Source organism: Saccopteryx leptura, chromosome 13, assembly GCF_036850995.1.
Source record: "Saccopteryx leptura isolate mSacLep1 chromosome 13, mSacLep1_pri_phased_curated, whole genome shotgun sequence".
NCBI lineage: Eukaryota > Metazoa > Chordata > Mammalia > Chiroptera > Emballonuridae > Saccopteryx > Saccopteryx leptura.
Genome location: NC_089515.1, coordinates 48,019,282 through 48,033,422, shown reverse-complemented (window position 1 = coordinate 48,033,422; position 14,141 = coordinate 48,019,282). Strand labels below are relative to the sequence as shown.

General features: G+C 48.9%; 1 protein-coding gene across 8 annotated transcripts in view; it reads right to left on the bottom strand.

Moving 5' to 3' along the window:
- The window catches only part of SV2B (synaptic vesicle glycoprotein 2B), a 139,809-nt gene extending 126,043 nt beyond the window's left edge, over positions 1 to 13,766 (bottom strand). For 3 of the 8 annotated variants that reach the window (XM_066354709.1, XM_066354710.1, XM_066354707.1), the window contains exon 1: positions 12,589 to 12,766. The gene's annotated coding sequence lies outside the window, so the exon portion shown is untranslated. Of the gene's footprint in view, positions 1 to 6,351; positions 6,424 to 12,588; positions 12,767 to 13,291; positions 13,429 to 13,515; positions 13,612 to 13,632 lie in introns of those variants that run through there. The other 5 variants (XM_066354711.1, XM_066354708.1, XM_066354713.1 and 2 more) reach the window with 4 other exon arrangements.
- Positions 13,767 to 14,141: the final 375 nt, after the last annotated feature.

Below are 14,141 nucleotides of genomic sequence, written 5' to 3'. Positions count from 1 at the left end.
AGTTCCTCATGTTGCGGTGACCCCAAACCAAAAAATAATTTTGGTGGCTACTTCATAACTAATTTTGCTACAGTTATGATTCAGAATGTAAATACCTGATATGCATTATGTATTTTCCGATGGCTTTAGGCGACCCCGCTGGGGTCGCGACCCACAGGTTGAGAACCACTGATCTAAGCACATTTAGTAAAAGGAGATAAGCTTCCACTCAATAATCTGACTCCAAACCCTACACTCTAACCACTGCAGAACATAAAACAGAAGGAGAGAGAGGGGTAGCTCTGTGTTCTTCCAAGTCTGCACTCCAGTGCTGACCTTGGGCTTGAAGCGCTGATGAGCTCCCTACCAGCACAAGCCTGACCAGATTCAAGGGCTGAAACCATTTTTCTAGCTCTGTCAGTGTGTGCAAAAAAAAAAAAAAAAAAGAACGAGACAAGCTTCCCTTCCAGAATGCATGACCCTGTGCTGAACCTTGAGGAGGGAAGTCCCACGGGGAATTCGACCCGAGGAACAAGGCTGCCTTTGTGAAGCGCCGTCGTCCAATGCCCTGCACAGCCTCGCTCAGCACACGTCCTCCTCTGCCTGTTTTTATTTTCTCTGAGCAAATATCTCGGCGGTTTTCTTTTGAATATTGTATTATTTCACAATTGCCAGCTGCTGGGATTTATACAAATAACCTGATAATAGCAAAGCAATATGCCGTCCGGTGTTCAAACACCGCCACACAAAACAAAGCGGCGTCTGGTGCCAGTTCCCATTCACAGCCGGCGAGTGAAGACCACCCACTCGTTCCCAGTTTCGAGAGAACAGAGTAGCAGGCAGTCTAGTTAGTCCCAAGATGGATCTTTGTTACTCTTCAACTTCCAAGATGTTCTGTGCACGGGGAGAATGCAAAGTCATGTTCTTTGGCAGAATAATTCGTCAACGTGATTCAACAATACGCTTTTTTCTTTAAACCAAAGTTGGTACCCCTGATGGGCAGCAGTGCAGCTTACAGGTCTTCAAGTTATACACGAGGTAGCGATTCTGAGGGAAAGGACCAGGTTTCCCTGACTTACCAGTAACTCCAATGGCTACTGCAGTGGGCAGTTAATAAATATTTGCTTAACAAACAGACGTAAAGAGATTTAAGAAAGCAAGGACTCAATCATTATTTTTTATACTTTTTTTTTTTTTTTTTTTTTTTTTTTTAAGCAAGAGAGGAAGGGAGAGAGACAAGAACATCAATCCATTCCTGTACATGTCCTGACTGGAGATCAAACCTCTGCTCTTTGGGATGATGGTTCCAACCAACTGAGCTGTCTGGCCAAGGCGGGGACTCAGTCTTTGAATTTTGCATATTTTAATTCTTCAAATGTAAGGTTAGGGCAAGCAAGGACAGGGTTATGAAAGTTGGAATCCCTTTAAAAAGAAAAGAAAAGCCTGACCAGTTGTGGCGCAGGGGACAGAGCGCTGACCTGGGATGCTGAGGTCCCAGGTTTGAATCCCCGAGGTCACTGGCTTGAGCAAGGGGGTCACTGGCTCAGCTGGAGCGCCCCCCTCAAGGCACATATGAGAAAGCAATCACTGAACAACTAAGGTGATACAGCTACAAGTTGATGCTTCTCATCTCTCTCCCTTCCTGTCTGTCTGTCTGTCTCTCTCTCAGAAATAAAGACAGGAGATGCAGCCAGACTTTAAAAGTCTTTGACACTCACCAACAAAGCTGACACTTTGTCGTCTCTGGCCCAGCGAGGCAAGCCAGCTCAGCGTGTGTGGTGGACTCTGGGTTTTGCCCGCCCAGCAACCATGTCCCTGTGTTTTGCTAACAGGTCCTCCGTTTTCCTTTGAGGGCCTCCTCTTCCCTCATTCCCTGTGGGACGCACAGTTGGGGTGGCCTCAGGTGTGGCAGTGTGACCCTGGCTGGGCTAGGCAGGTCTCGTTCCCACTCCAGAATGCGAATCTTGAGCTGAGCACAACACCCAGAAAGCGGTTGGGGGGACTCAGCCCCTTTGCAGGGGTTTCTAAGTAGCCCACCTATGAGCAAGGGAGCAGGCTGGACCTCTCCCAGACAGACTGCAGATGTCCCCAGAGCCCACGGAATTGACACGGGTCCTGGAGTCACTGCTTTTTGCTTTTTCAGTCAAACCCCTTTCCCCGAACCCTTCATTGCAGACCAGCACAGAGCAGAGAGAACTCCAAACTGGAAACGGGCGTTCTGATCATAAATCTGCCACGGGAAACGAGTTACCTCCCCTCCACTGTATTAAGAGGCTGGGATTAAATAATGACAAAGGAGCCTTGCGTGTTGTGTCGGATCAATAGAAATTGACCCCTGGAAGCCCTGGGCCTTGGCAAACACAAAGCTCACATTGTCAGGGCCAGTGAGGCTTGGAGTTTTAAGCAGTTAATCCCCAGCTGGATGTCTGGGACAAAGAGGATTAACCCTCAGACAAGAGTCATCATCCAAATATAGAGCAGTCCCAAGCACAACGCTAGAAACATGAAGCACCTCCGCCTCTTCTTGCAGAGTCTTGCACTGTAACCCCTTTCAGGAAGGTGATGATTGAACCCTCCAGCACCCCAAGGTCAAGGTGCTTGACCCTCTCCACATTCCCCCACCTTTCTCCATTCTCCAATTCAGGGTTACAGCCTTTCAGCTCTGAAATGCGCAGGTTTCTTTGAGGTATTCCAGGTTGGTAAATAACTAACCCGGGAGCACCTCCTGTGTGCCAGGAACCGGGTTAGACATCAGAGCTCCAGGACGACACAAGCCCAGCTCCCAGAGAGCTTCAGCCCAGTGGGAAAGCGCCCGTACCTTCTAAGCCCTAGACAACCATTACCTCTTTGAGACATGCCCCTCAATAACTCCGGAAAGTAGAACTTACTATGACTACTTCACAGATGAGGAAACAGAGGCCACTGTGAAAACAGGAAACCACCAATACTGTGACATGAGGACCGGAGCCCTGCACTGCTTCTCTGCCAGAGACTGACCAGCACCACCCAAAAAGGGAAAATAAAAGTCCCCATCACGGGCAGTGAGCGGAGAGCCTGGCTCAGTAGTAATCGTGTCTACATTGCTTCTGACCCTTTCTAATCCACCTCTCCGTCATTCTGGGTTTTTTGAGGGTTTTGGTTTTTTTTGCAAGAGAGAAAGAGAGACAGGGACAGACAGACAAGAAGGGAGAGAGATGAGAAGCATCAACTGATAATTGTGGCACCTTAGTTGTTCATTGATTGCTTTCTCATATGTGCCTTGACTGGGGGAGCTGCAGCTGAGCCAGTGACCCTTTGTTCAAGCCTTGGGCTTAAGCCAGCGACCTTGGGCTCAAGCCAGAAGCCATGAGGTCATGTCTATGACCCCACACTCAAGCCAGCCACCCCATGCTCAAGGTGGTAAGCCCGCGCTCAAGCCGGCAACCTCGAGGTTTTGAACCTGGGTCCTCTGTGTCCCAGGCCAATGCTCTATCCACTGCGCCACCACCTGGTCAGGCTTCATTGTTCCTCTTGTTATCTTCTATCACTTTAATTTTTAAGCTACTGCTCTTACATTGCTTTCCTATAGCTTCCCTTTCCTTAACACTTAATTTTTCTGCTTTATTTATTATAAATAGATAAATGTTTGCATTTAAACCATGGAACCTTCCAGTGACCCTGGGTGGGATGCATTCATCACTCCCTATCAAGGGGCGGGGGTGGGGGAGGAGTGGAACAGAGGCCCTTGCACCCGTCAGGGCCAAGTTCAGGCGTTCCTGACATTGCTGTGACCTCTCCAGCCCATCCCTGGGCCTAGCGCCCTGCCCAGAGCACACCATCCAGCAAGGCTGTTTCCTCTCCCCAGAGCCGCCCACACGCCAGCTGGGCTCCGTTCCTCGGCGCCATCTGCTGCACCCAGGACCAGGACCAGGACCAGGAGAGAGGCCACAGCCTCATGCCACGCATGGCGGGATCGCAGGGGCCGCGGGCTGAGGAAGAGCAGCTTTCGCTGGGCCCGGGCTTTGGGAACTGGCAGGAGAAATCCCACGGGGTTTTTCAGAGGACATTGTTGACAGGGCTCTCACACGCCTGTGAAAATTAGTTGTGGATTTGTAAGCATAACAAGCAAGAGGACCCCGGCACTGTTTTCCTGTTTTCTCTTGACCTCTACCCTCAGATGACAACTTTATGTTGCTACAGCCCTGATTGGGGCTTTGATCATCTCTCTATCATTAACTTAGTGTATTATTAACTAAGTCATTTCTTTCTCTAGACTCAGCTCCCTCTTCGCTTAGTAACCAGTGTAGATCCCTGCTCTGCAAGGTCCCTTCAGCTCTGAGACACTAAGACCCCTTATATTTCACATACATCCTTCCATTGCCCTGGACTTGTTCTGGATCTGAGAAGGCGCCCGCCCATGAAGTATTCATGGAAACAAGGCCTGCACACTCGGGGATGTTGATGGATGGCACATTTATCCGAGGACAGGCTCTTTTCCTTCTCCTCAGCAATATTCCTGAGCAGGATTCTGTCGTATAAGGGCCTTGAAACCTGACGTGATCCCTGCCTAGGGGAGTCTGCAGAACCCAGGGCTCCTGCCAACATACAGATTATCTGGAGTTGACACAAGAAGCAGCTCCCAGCTTGGACAGACAAATTCCAGACCCAGATATCCGTGACTCAAGAAGGTCCCAGAGGTCTGGCTAAATTACTTCCTCTTGCATCTGTAGAGAGCTGGAAGCAAAAGAAATGAGGTCGTGGCCCTGGCTGGATAACTTGGTTGGTCAGAGCATCGTCCCAAAGTACAGAGGTTACGAGTTCAACCCCTGGTCAGGGCAGATACAGGAAGAAATCCGTGTCCCTATCTCTCTCTCACCCTTCCTCTCTCAATAAAATAATTTTTTTAAAAAAATTAAAGAAATGAGGTTGTGCGTTCACTTCTCCCAGGGAACTTTATCTGTGATTTCTCTTCTCTTGGCCTCGGGTTTCCCCGTCTATAGAATGGAAATGAGAGAAAGTATGTGGCCTGTATTGACCCAGCTCCTAAACGAAGTGCAGTTTACCTGGCCAGTGGTGGCGCAGTGGATAAAGCATCGACCCAGACTACTGACGTCACTGGGTCAAAGGCTTGAGGTCACCGGCTCTCGGCACAGGCTCATCAGCTCATGGTCGCCGGCTTGAGCAAGTGATCATCCACATGATCCCAGAGCTCACCAGCTTGAGCTGGCACAAAAAGCCAAAGGCCACTAGTTTGAGCAAGAGGACACTGGCCTGGCCCTGGTCAAGGCACATACAAGAAGCAATCAATGCACAACCAAAGTGAAAGTAGCTATGAGTTGATGCTTCTCACCCTCTCCCTCCCTTCCTGTCTTACTCTCTCAAAAAAAAAGTTAAGGCCCTGTCCGGTTGGCTCAGTGTTAGAGCATCGGCCTGGCGTGCAGGGGTCCCGGGTTCAATTCCTGGCCAGGGCACACAGGAGAAGCGCCCATCTGCTTCTCCACCCCTCCCCCTCTCCTTCCTCTCTGTCTCTCTCTTCCCCTCCCGCAGACAAGGCTCCATTGGAGCAAAGTTGGCCCGGGCACTGAGGAATGCTCTGTGGCCTCTGCCTCAGGCACTAGAATGGCTCTGGTTGCAATGGAGCGACACCCCAAATGGACAGAGCGTCGCCCCCTGGTGGGCATGCCAGGTGGATCCTGATCGGGCACATGCGGGAGTCTGTCTGACTGCCTCCCCGTTTCCAACTTCAGAAAAATACAAAAAAAAGAAAAAGTTAAGTTCAAGTCCATTTATGATAGCTTACACAATCACCATTTAGGGAAGAATTTCTTTTCTTTTCTTTTTTAATTAAATGAGCAGCAGGGAGGCAGACAGACAGACTCCTGCATGAGTCTTGACAGGGATCCACCCAGCAAGCCCACTAGGAGGCGATGCTCTGCCATCAGTAGCCATGCTCACAACCGAGCTATTTTAGCACCTGAGGCGAGGCCAAGGAACCATCCTCAGCGCCTGGGGCCAACTTGCTCGAATCATTTGAGCCATGGCTGCAGAAGGGGAAGAGAGTGGAAGGGAGCGAGAAGGGAAAGGGATAGAGAAGCAGATGGTCGCTTCTCCTGTGTGCCCTGACCGGGAATCAAAGGGGGAGAATTTTCAATGGGCTTTTGGGAAAAGAAAGTTAACGCCTGCCATTCTCCACTGCCACTCAAGACAGAAGCAAACTCTACCTACTGAAGGGAACAGGAAGTGGGTGGCGAGGAGTTTCTACAGAAAACAGGAAGCCCACAGGCTTCAGCATGGTGAGTTGAAGGAGGGACCCATGACAAGGGTCTTGAATGCTCTCAGGAGATGCTGTTGGGGGAGCTGTAACCAATGACCAAGGCAGCAAGGGAGACTTACCCTTTGCTGCTGAGGTATTTGAAAGCTCCAAGGAAACACTGGGTGTATGTTCCTGGATCAAGAGGAGGCCAGAATGACAGCAAGGGCATGGAGGGTGAGGACGGAAAGGACAGAAACCATTAGCTGCTAAGTACCTACTAGGTGCTGAAGACTCAGCTCATCGCTGTCACTTAAGCTCTCATTTCTTACCGAGGCCAGTGCGGGATAATTGGGAAGAGGCCTGGGCAATAGAACACCATAACAGCACTTACTCATCTGTGTGTCTAATAACTATCTACTGTGTGCCTACTACGCTCCCGAGACAGGGAGAACAGCAGACTTTTGCAATAGAAGACACCATGGGCAGACTGACTCAGAAATTTTCACACGGAATTCCAAAATAAACTATGGGACATGGCAGAGCTGAGCTAGTGGGGTCGGCTTATTGACGAGACTAGAAGGCTGATTATTATCCACTGGCCTCATTTCGAACATCATGGGCCCCATGCAAGTCATCAATCATCTTCTCAACAGCACTGGTGACATTAAATGGCAGGTGTTCAACTCTCTCTTCACACAGAATCCTTAAGTCCCTCAGCAAGTATGCTTATCCCTTAATTAACCTTCAGACTAGCCTATTTCCAAGTCCAGGGGCATGAAGGACTTGAGGTACTGAAGGGTACCTGAGTATTATTACTACCACCACCATAATCCTCTTCATCATCATCATCATCATCATCATCATCACCATTAGCACCACCGTCATCATCTTACAACTGAGGAACCTGAGGCTCAGAGATATTAAAATAACTTGCTCGTGTTGATACAACTATCAAATCATAAAGCTTGAGTTCAAACCCAGTTCTGATATCAAACCCACTGGACTTCCGTTATGTCTTTCCACCGTTGCCCACCCACACAGAGGAAAACATTTGCAGTTGTCCCCCCACCCACATCATGGCAAGCAAAACGCACACTCCCCATATTCAGCCACACCATAGTGAGGAAATGGGCAGCACCCCAGCTCTGAGGTTGGAGTCATTCCAGCCCCTTTTCCTATAAAGCTATCCGTCTACTTCTCTCCTTTTATAAACAGGATTACATTATGCAAAATGCTATAGATATGAGCTTCTTTTCTTCCAGGCAAGCTGGTGACACCTTTTCACTTAGCATAAAATCAATTTAAATAAATATCTCCCTTTTTCAAGATTCTTCCCTGCTCCTGCTCAATCTTACATTAAGAGCAGTACAATAATAAACCAAGAACATCACACCCCTGAATTTCAGCCACCTCTCTCCAGAGGATTCTGTCTCCTTTTTTTTTTTTTTTTTTTTTAAAGTATGAGCTATTTTTTGGTTCCCACTCGTTTTTCTCTTTTACTTGTCACTGCACATTGCTTTCTGTAAGATATCAGCAATTGGAGCCTTCACGTTTAAAGTCTGTTTTTAGACCATGAGATCCATAGTTAGGCTCCCAGGAGACCTTAGAAAGAGAGGGTAAGTTCAGAGAGTTACACTTCAAGATCCACTGAAGCAAAGACATGCAGTCACCTCTGGTGATTAAATGGTTGGATTCATTCATTCAATAAAAATTCATTGAGCACATTCTAGGTACCAGGCAACATTCTGGGCACTGCTGAGATGGTAGTGACTTGGCTCATTAAAGCAACAAATAAGTAACATGCCGATGATGCTCAAATGTATATCTCCTTCTTAGACCTCTTGCTTCAACTCTGGACTCACATATACAACTATCTACTTAACATCCCCCACTGGATGGCCTATTGAGCCCCATCGCAGCTTCTTTTCCATCTCAGCAAAGGGCAACTCCTTCCAGTTGCTCAGCTCAAAATATGTAGAGTCATCCTTGACTCCTTTCTTTCTCTCATCCCCTAAATCTAAACCCATCAGCAAGTCCCATCTCCTCTATCATCAAACACACATAATCCAGACACTGGTTACTTCTCACTGTCTCAGCCACTCCACCCTTGGTCCAAACTGCCATTCTCTCTCACCTGGATCACAGCAGTAGCTGCATGATGCATCTCCCTGCGTTCACCCCTGGTCCCCTTAGAGTCTATTCTGAGGTCTAAAATGCAAGTGCTTAGTAGAAAGCATAAACCAGGCAATGACAACCTGTGCTCAGAGTCTTCCGGTGGCATCCTATCTTGCTCAGAGTAAAAGCCAAGATCCACAGGAGTCCCTACCAGACTCTGTATTGCCTAGCTCCCTGCTAATTGTCTGAGCTCATCTTCTACCCTGCTTCCTGTCTCTCGGTTGCTTCTACACAAGTACCCTTGCTGTTCTCAGAATATGCCAACACTCATTGCCTCAGGGCCTTTGCACTTATTTCCCCTGCCTGGAGGAGTCTTTTCCCCAGATATGCATTATATAGAATGCCCACCCCCAATTCTACCCTGCTTCCCTACCCCTACTCAACCATGTGGCGTTCCCCATCTTCCCTTCCCTCCTTGATGTTTTTTCATCGCCTGACATTAAACATTCACTTGTTTACCTACATATTATTTATCTCCCCCCAACTAGAATGAATGCTTCCTGAGGAAGGATCACGTGATTTTTACTGCTGTATCCCCTGCCTGTAACAAGTTCGGCACACTGAGAACATTCAACAAATATTTGGTAAATGAATATATGTCTAAAGTAGGTCAGCCTTCGGAACCCAGGAGAAAAAGAAAAAGGACAAGTTGTAGGTGTTGTCCTTTCAAGCAGAGACCAGGGGAAATAGGAGCCTTAACCAAGAGGGCTTTAAATATTAAGGTCCTTACAGTAAAGAGATTGCAAAAAATATCCCCAACCCTTCCTCTCCCTGGATTCACGTTATTCGTAATATGACTAAGTCACTCCTCCCTTCAAGAAGGGGAGTCTAGCCCTACCTGGTTGACACAGTGGTAGAGCATTGGCCCAGCCTGTGGATGTCCTAGGTTCGATTCCTGGTCAGGGCACACGGGAGAAGACCATCTGCTTTCCACCCCTCCCATTCCCCCTTCGCTTTCTCTCTCTTCTTCTCCCGCAGCCATGGCTCAGTACTGATCTGAGCACATCAACCCTGGGCACTGAAATGGTTCTGTGGGGCCTCTGCCTCAGGCACTAAAAATAGCTCAGTTGCAAGCATGGCCCCAGATGGGCAGAGCATTGGCCCCAGAGGGGGTTGCTGGGTGGGTCCTGGTCAGGGCACATGTGAGAGTCTGTCTTTTTTTCTCCCCTACTCTCACTTCAAAAAAGAAGAAAAAAAAAGTGGAATCTACTCCCTATTCCTTCACTCTGGGCTGGTCTTGTGACTTAGTTTTGTCTACATACAAGAATGAAGTGACAGTATGCCAGTTATAAGCTCAAGAGATCCTGCAGATGTCCACTCTCGCTTGGACCCCTAACCTTCCATATCAACATGGCTCACCTGTTGGCAGATGAGAGATCACATGGAGCAGAGTCGAGTCATCCCAGCTGACGTCACCCTAAAGCAGCCATCCCTCGGCCAGACCATCAGCAGACCAAAATCACATGAGCAAACCCAGCTGAGATCAACCAAGCACAATCCAGGTCTGTTGAACTGCCCAGCCACTCCGCAGACATGTAAGGAAATAATGATTGCTGTCTTAAGCCACTAAGTGTTGGAGTGGTTTGTTCTGTAGTCCCCTCAGCAAGATCACCCCTAATGTGTGTGGTGCAAGCAGTCTTTATAGTAGACACCTAAGCTCTTTGCTCCGAGTATGTGTTCACCAGGGAACCCTTCTCCTTGTGAGTTAGTTCTCGTGAAGGGAAATCTGCAGGAGGAAGACACACTAGCCGTGCCAAACAATATCTCAGCCACTGCAAACCAATAGACTGGCATGCAGGTGAGCCAGCTCACGGTCATGTGACCCAGAGAGACAGATCAGGTTCCTGAGGCAGCGAGACTAAAACCAAAACCTCACATGGGGGAAATTCACAGGGGTAAATGTCACCTTCCGAGGTGACTTAGGGGACACTCAGCCAGCCACACTGATCCTGACCCTACCTCACCACATCCTATTTCACAGACACTCTGACAAAGTTCTCAAGCATCTGGCCCCACTTCTGTCCATGAAACACTCTGCAGAAGCCCTACAGCACTGAGGATGCAAGATTCACCCTGTGGGGTGGAACTCTTTGGAAAAACAAAGTCTCCAAGGGACTTGGCAGTGAACTGATCTTCACATTAAGCCTATAAGATGAAAGCCTCAAACAAATTCATCATATGATATTATATAAATGAATTCTGTGGTGCATCAGAGGTCTGTGCATTTCAGTTGATTCCAACACCTTTCTATAACCATAGAAACTATTATTGTTCTCAGGGAAAAAGGGATAATAAATAACCAGGAAGGACAATACCTGCGGGACTATTCAGTAAAGGTCACCCTTTCTTTCATTGTGAAGAGAAAGGAAACAAACACAGACAAAGGTTCAAAATGCCCAGAATGCTCACCCTTAGACATCTGCCTGGCTCCCCCTCATTCCCCAGGGCTCTGGTCAAATGTCACTTAGCAAAGCCTTCCCTGACCAAGCTGCAAAAAAAAATAACAATCCTTAACATGCCCTCTGGCAGCACTCCCAATTCTTTTTAACCTTACTTTAATTCTCTCCATTATAATGCATCATCGGCTGATACACTATCTAGTTATTTATTTGTCCATTATCTTACACACACACACACACACACACACACACACACACACACACACACCAGTTAAGCTCTTTGAGAGAGATTATTTAGTTCAAATGTGTACTCCCCTCACATAGGGCAGTTCCTAGCACATAGTAGGCACTCATTGAATAAACTGCCATTTCTTGAGCACCTACTCATGCCCAGTTATTTGCACATGACAATCATTTCACAATGAATGAATATTTTTAAGTATCTACGACATCATTCTTATAACAACTTTGTTGCTATCTCCATTACACAGACATACAGGAAAGCAAAGCTCAGAGAGGCTAAGGAACCAGCCTGAGACACTCAGCTAGGTCTGTCTGATCATCCAGCCCACACTCCTTGAAGGGCACAAGTCTGCTTTTTAAATACCTTAACGATGGTTTGTTTAGGTGACAAAACGCATGTGATACGCTTTACTGGCAAACATGCGTAACACAGAGCTCTGCGTTCTATCATTTTTCATTACCCATCACAGCTTTTGTCCAGGAGGGAACATCCATGAGGCTGGATTTCCATCTCCCAGAGAAGATCAGTAGCAACAGATTTAGCTTTCCTTCAGTCCACCAGGTAGAGACACAGTCAGAGCTTCTCTTCGAATTGGGCTGGGACAAGCAGACAGGTCAGAGACCCAAGGGAGGGAAAAAGCAGATACTCATCTGCTCTGAGGCTTCCAAAGAATTTTCCAGAATCCCTGCTTTGGTGAACTACTGTTTCAAAACCTTCCTGGTCCTAGAACTTTAAAAACAATCCACTTAAAACAAACAAACAAACAAACAAAAAAGCATAGCCTGACCCGCACTGAATGCATTTCTCCTTTGGTGTCGGCCTAGGTCGGTCTGTGACTACTGGGGTCTGGTCACGTACTACAAATGCCAGCTCTGCTATGACCGGTAACGCTGTGCCCAGCCAGATGTTGGTGGGTGGGAGGATGATCTGGGTGGCTCACAGACATGGGACCAAGAGAGGGACCCCATTCCTACTGAGACCCACGCCATGCCTCATTGATGAAGGCTTCATTTTTTAAACCACTCCTGCCACAATGAATTCCTACTCCTTCTCTGCCCGCACCCCTCTCTTTGCAAACCTGCATTACTAAACTTATCATACCTCATCATTACAGGTGTTTTTCCCCCACCAGGTGTGAGCTACAGGGGGAGTGTGGACTGTGTTTGCATCACCTCTGCCTCCCCCGAGGATTAATCCAGCCTCTGGCATGTACCCGGGCCGGGTGAGTATTTGCTGACTCAAGAAAGATGCAGAAAGACCCTCCACTGTATCCGCTGCATTGGCTGGAGCCAACAGGACAAGTCACCTCTCATCCAAAGGGCAGGAAGCCCAAACATCCCAGAGACCACTGCAGACCAGAAGGGCCACTGAACTGATGACAATGACCAGTTCTCTCCCATACACACACACCTCTCATCCCTCACCTGCCACTCCCGCGACCTCAGAGCCACCCACATTTACCTCCCCAACAGGCTTCAGAAAAAGAAAAAGAAAAACGAGCAGGCATTCCACAGCGCCCCACCCAATCCCATCAGAGCCCAAGACACCGGTTAAGTTACCTGTCAACGGAGCTAGTTTGCATCTGTGATTTCTGGTTAAAGGATCGCGTTTCAGCAGCTCGGCTGAACCCTGGACAGCAGAGATATCTAATACCGGTCTGCGGAAGAAACAGCCGTGCCTTGCTCCTCCCTGGCTAAAGGCATTTGCTCGCGCAGCCCTGCAGAACAAATCGTGTTCTTTCCCTTGCGCTGAAATCCATCTACAAACAAATCCTCTGCGTCCCTAAGAAGCCGCTCCCACTCCCGCGGAGGGCGCCCTCCACGCACACAAATGCACATTCATGAATCCCAACCCAGAGCCACCAGGTGTTCGCGTGTTTCTCATCTGTTCTTGAAGAATAAGCCAACAGTGACAACAAAAAGCATCTCCTAGGGGTAGAATTGAAACTAAAAGCGGTGGCTTAGTGAAACGGAGTTAGAAATATTAGTCGAATAAGTTACAAAACTATGTATGGAGCTAACAGTTCAAACGGGGTGTTCAAAACAGCCCTTAGGAACGCCACCTTTACAGAAGCGCGCAGCCCCGAGCGGAGGGCAGCAAGTCTTCGCTTTTCCAAGATTCTCCCCAGTCTTTTGTGCCATTTACTACCAACATCCAGAGGTACCAGCTTGTATGTTTCAGCCACGGCAGGCGAGCCCGGAAGCCCCCAGCCTGCGCGCAGGCGAGTCTGCACGCACGGGAGCGAGCAGCGCCATCCCCTACCTGGGTGGGCAATCCGCAGGCGGCCGCCACCGGGTGCAGGCGAAGCAGCGGCAGCCCTGGCAATCCCAACAGAGGCAGGAGTCCGCGGGAGTCGCACCTGCAACACAGCGCCCACGCCGGCGCCTGCCCCCCCCCCCCTCCGGGCCAGGCGCAGCGCTGCAGCGCGCCTCCTCCACGCGGAGCACGCAGGGCGGAGGCTCCCGTCTGCGGGATCAGATCCTCACCCGCTTTCTTTCCTGCCTGAGCATGCAAGGTATTCGCTAGGGGCAGCTCTTCGCTTCTAAATCCCCTTCTGATTCCAGGCGGAGAACTCGGGATAGCTCAGTGGGAAGGAGACCCACCCGGATCCCAGGCTTTCTGGATCTGCAGACTAGTAGATGTTAAACTTCTTTTTTTATCGAGTTTTGAGAATTTTTGTAGCAACTGATTATGGAAGTCATCTATCTTGACACTCTCTACCTCCTCTGGGGTGAGGGGATTCCCCACTCACCAACTCCAAACTAGGACAGGTCAGAGGGCAGGTCTTTAATTCCAGGGAAGGAAAATCCTCTGATGGCCCCACCCCCAAAGGAGATCATGGGTGTGGTTAAATGGCTCTGTCCTTGTGGCCACATCAGGGGACTGAAAATAACCTACTTGAGGAGTGGAGGGAAGGAGAAAGACAGGGAGGCCCCCCTACCCGGTCCACCACCACCACCCCACCTCCACGGGGAAAACAGGCCAGCTAATTCTACTGAATGGCTCTTTTAAGAACATGCCTCCTTCTAGGAGGCAGAGAAATGACACTGGAAAGTCAGAGGTGAAATCAAACAACAAGCCTCAGGTTCCTGGCCTCCTCCCGGGGAAGAAA